Raw genomic sequence first — 5,084 nt, forward strand, 5'->3', positions numbered from 1 at the left:
CACACAAATAAGTAATGCCATTAGGTAAAAACTAAAGACATACCCCAGAAATGACACCTGCATCAGAAATTCATATCATTGACCAATCTGAAACAAATTCCTTGGTAACAGTTTCCAAAGCAGGACATTAGATGGTTTATTCATAGGAACCAAGTGATCAAGTAAGATTTCTAAGCTTTGATTTGGTCTGAGACCTCTAGAAACCATCAAGCTCAGAAAATCCCCCAAACTTCTAAGCTCTGTACCCTTATGTCCTCAATTCCATAGTCTTTTCTTACGATTATATTAGTTTAATAGATTTGGCTTCCTATGGACTGACTCATTACTGAACCAGCAAGGGTCATTTGTGTGTTTTTACAAAGAATAACCAGTCCTCTTAGTTGAGTGCCAAAATGAAAGCCTTCTGGCCTGTCTCAGGTCTGTATCTTCAGCATCTCTGGCAATAAATGTTTAATCTAAACAATATCTTCTCTTTGAAATCTTATTTGTACCACCAACTACTTCAGAGTAGAGTTATAAAGTTTGACCTTTATCACTGGTTCTTAAGGAGTGGATCTCTGGTACTTTCCCATCGTTGCTTAGCCCAGGAAATCATAGACAGTTGACAAACAAAAGAGTAACATTAATTAAAAAAAAAAAACAAAAAAACAAAACCCAAACCCTAAATACATGACTAGTATACTTGCTACTGGAATGGGTAGGGCATTTCATGGAGGAGTGTCATTAGTTTGAACTAGACTTATCCTCAACAATTCAAAACTGCTCTCAGAGAATCTTACAGCAACATCTGGGGACCAGTTGACCACAGCACCCTGGACTTTCCCACCAATTTGAGTTTCAGTGAGAACAAACCATGACAAGAGGCATGAATTACTCACAACCTGCTTACGGAACGGAGCTGTCACAGTGAGAAAGAGGCTTTGGTGGAACGTGAACTGGCCTCAAATTTAGCATCACACTTGGTTGATATTTCTATCTTCCCAAACAAAAATACCTCAAAATTTGATACCAAGTATGGCATGCTTTGGTAGTTCCACAATAGCCACCTTCTTTTTATGTGTTTGTTTATCTAAAACTAAACCACTTCCTTGACCACTGAAACACTTACAAATATGATGAGAGAGAGGCTAGAAGAATGGCCTAGTGCTAAACATGAAAGTTGCCTTGTTCCCTCCATGGCGGCAATCTTGCGTCATACATAGTTCGGTATCATCTTCTCATATGATACAAATGAGAAGTGCTACAATTTGGTTCTAACAGATGACAGAGAAATTCTCAGAGCAGACAAGCTGGTGGTGTCTCAGGAATAGGCTGCACATAACAATTATATAATGCCGATACAAAAGCCAACGTCGATTCTCAGTGGTTCACATTACTAAAGCAGTGTGATTTACTGTCAAGAGGAGAGCGCATGGAAAATGCCACAACTCAAGATTTGTAAAGCTATTTGGAGTACACAAAGAAGAAAAATCAAAGAGAGGTGGAAATCAACATGAAATCAGACTAGACCTCTGACTATAAAATGCCTTGGTATAGTGAAGGTGGCTTGGTCCAGGAAATATGACTGCACCATCACATATGCTTATGTTCTCTTCATTTAAGTGCTTCTGAAATGTTTTTCATGATGGGTGCTACATTGTTAGTGTTTTTTCCTACTTTTTTTTTAAACCACCTACGTTAAAAAAAATATAAAACACACACGCACACACAACTTGGACAGTTTTAACAAAACCCTCATAGCCAGCTGAATGATCTGCAGATCTCCAGTTGTGGAAACCAGTATGTGCAAAAAAGAGGAGAGGTCACTACACCAAGGGGTCACCTATGAAAGGAAAAAAACCTGACAAAATATTTATGATCTTGGGAGCTCGGAGGATCTCTAAGAAAAATAATGCTCTCCCTAAGGACAGAGAAGGCTCCTGAGCTTAATGGTAAAGCTGAATTTTTCAAGAAGTCATCCCTACCTTGTAAGAGTCAACCGTATGTTTCTCAGATACTGCCATCAGTGCCCTCTATGAGGGCAGCTGCCAGAATCAGGTGACTCAGGTCATATGAATGGCAGGATTAGATTAGGACAAGTAGACAGTAATCAGTTAAAAACTCTGAAAGGGAAACTAAAATTGATCGATAGTCACTTAGAATACAGAGAGTTTGGTATAGTGTTGCCTTTTCTTTTCTTTCTATGAAAGAAGGAGAGACCAAGAAAGAAATAGGGAGAAAGAGAAGAGAAAAATTGCTATGCAGGATATTCTATTTTGGATCATCCATACTTGAGAGCTCTGCAACTCTTGGTCAGAAGCAATGGCAAAATTTAAGAATTATAGTTTCCTAATTGGTAACTTTAGAGCACTATACAACTCAACAACAGTTGCACTTCCCTACCAAAGTTTTCCTGGACTTGTGATTCGTGGTACAGTCCAGTGGTGCAAGTGGCATCTGAGAGGAGGTAACAAAAAACAACTTATGCCAGTCTATGGAATTTTAACAGAAAGGCTATTTGCTTCACTCAGTCCCACCCCCAATCCTGGAAACCTTGTAAACAACTGGCTCTGGCAATGAATAAGTTATTCATCATTCAATTCGTATAGAGCAGTCAGAGACAGTTATCATCAGACATGGATGGACAAGTAGCCACTTTCCGAGGCTGCAATGGTTGCCTGGTTTATGACAGCAGCAAGAGAACCAATACACCCCTAGGTTCTCTAACACAACTATGCTAAGTCACAGAGGCCTCTCCTGGCTCTCTGTCTTCTTCCTATCCCACAGTTTAAAAAAAGAAAAAGAAAGAAACAAAACAAGAAGGAAAAACAATAGAAAAAGGCAAGCTGTTTGGAAATGTTAGGAGATAAATGAGTGAGAATGGTGCTTTGACCCCTTGGAATAAAGTACTGGCCACTCCTCTCTATAACCTAGTGTATGTGGTCTGTAGTGTGAATGAGGTTACCAGTATCAACGGCATATTGTCAGGTGCTGAGAAATGTGAGATGTATTCTTTTTTATATATATACACATATAAAAAATAAGAGTGAGGTAGATAAATGTTTGAAAAAAATCAAAAACTGTCCCCGTCATACACAAAAACCCTTATCTCAGTATTTAAATTCATTATGGGGCATCTCTACAGTGATTTAAACTGATATCACAAAAAAATAAATTAAAAAATCCTACATAGAATACCTTCTTAATTAACTTTTTTCTTCTTTTTTTCCTTTTTTCTTTTTTTTTAAGGGAAAATAACTATGGGACAGAGGCTAAAGAAGAAAGTGGGACTCAAACTATACAAGCAAAAAGCACTACAAACATTTGTTTTTTTTTTTTGTTTTGTTTTTAAATCTCCAGTCACAACTAGCAATCATTCTATTTTAATTCTTTGTTCTTATTCCAAAATTTAAACATTTCCATCCCAGAACAACTCTAGTGCTGCCATCCCTCAGGGGAGCAGTGTCAAAAGAGAACTTAGGTACTGAACTTAAATAGCGCCTTGAGTTTTCATGCCTTGCCCCAGCTACCAAGGCTTCCGCGGGATGAAACAAACTACCTGGGATCTGATCCCGATGGCAGGTCTATGTCCAGACCGGCAGGCCAGAACAGGCTCAGCTTCTTCACCAAACTGGGGATGTCAACCACCTAGCTCACCTTTTGCCTAGTCTCACTCGGATGCAATTATCTAAGTAATTGCCAGTGGGGGAGGGGTGGTGAAAGGGGGAGGAGAGGTAGGACAAGGTATAATTCAAAAAGTGTTCCTTGTTAGTTTTCCAATTAGAAAGATGGTTAAGTCTGATCAGATCAGTGCTCTTAGGGCCACTTGTGACATGGTGATATATCTACTGAGAAAGATTTGGATGAAGCAGCTGTTGTTCATGGGATGGAAGGGTTAAAATATTCTTTTTTTCTTAAAAAATAGTGACCCAAACGCCTAGTGTCTGCAGTTAAACCGCTGTTGTACCCAACAATTAAAAAAATAGATATTATTTATATATATATATGTATATATAGAGAGGTGGGGAGAGGAAGGGGGAGGGGGAGAAGAGAGAAAGAGAGAGATATGTGTGTCACAATGAAAAGAAAGGCAAAGGAGAGACGGTGAGACTCTTCAACAATGATGAACATGAACACTGAACAAGAATGTACTAAATATTTAACCTTAATTTTTTTTTTTCTGACCTGAGTTTGTATCATGCCTTGCACTGTAACAGACTCGAGTGCTCTGTGGGTGTGGGTTAAGGAGGTGGGTGGAGGGGAGGGAGAGTATAGTAAAAACACCCCCTCGGCCACACTGATGAGGATCAGGGGCACGCATCTTCCTTTACCCCCAATTCCCAATTTCTTCTTGAGCCCTGTGCCCACACAGCTAATGTGTTAAAAAACAAAAAACAAAAAAAAAACCAACCAGCTAATGGGGGTAAGGGGAGGGTAGGGGAAGGGAGGGTAGGGAAATGTATTTATAAAAAGGCATCAAACAGTTCATGGCAAATCATGTTATACAAGTATCAATTACTGGGAGAGGAAGAAGAAAGTTGCACACTATATAGTTCAAAGCATAAGAACTTTGTTGGAAGGGGAAAAGGGAAGAAGGGTAGACCTGAAGGTTTTCATAGATTAAATCCACAAAGATAAAGAACAAAAAAAATAGCAGCTTTTTTTTCTGTACAGACATATAGATGAGTATCTGAACCGTAAAAAAGTTATAAAAGTGACATTAAAGACGATGTGTATGCAAATGATCCACGGTCTAACAGAGAACTGTAAGACCCTTTAAGAAGTCTTAATAACAGAGAAAATGTCAACAAAGCTTAATATGCTTGAATCCATTTACTGCTTTTTCTTCTTATTTGTGTTGTTTTGTTTAAATTTCTTTCCTTGCAAACCTGTAAAGAGGGGGCAGGCTGCATCACTGGAGATCCCTTCCGGTTGGTGTCCTGGGGGTGGCAGGGAGGTGGAGAGATATGAATGAGGAGGTGGGGTGGGATGAGGGGAGTTTGGCTTACGGCTGACTGTGTATGAAGCGTGTACTTCTGGCTCTAACCACTGCCAGTTTTCTCCAGAATTCCCAGGGGCCACAGAGTGAGGGGCGGCGGGGGGGG

Source organism: Vombatus ursinus, unplaced genomic scaffold (assembly GCF_900497805.2).
Source record: "Vombatus ursinus unplaced genomic scaffold, bare-nosed wombat genome assembly UNPS02009205.1, whole genome shotgun sequence".
Classification (NCBI taxonomy): domain Eukaryota; kingdom Metazoa; phylum Chordata; class Mammalia; order Diprotodontia; family Vombatidae; genus Vombatus; species Vombatus ursinus.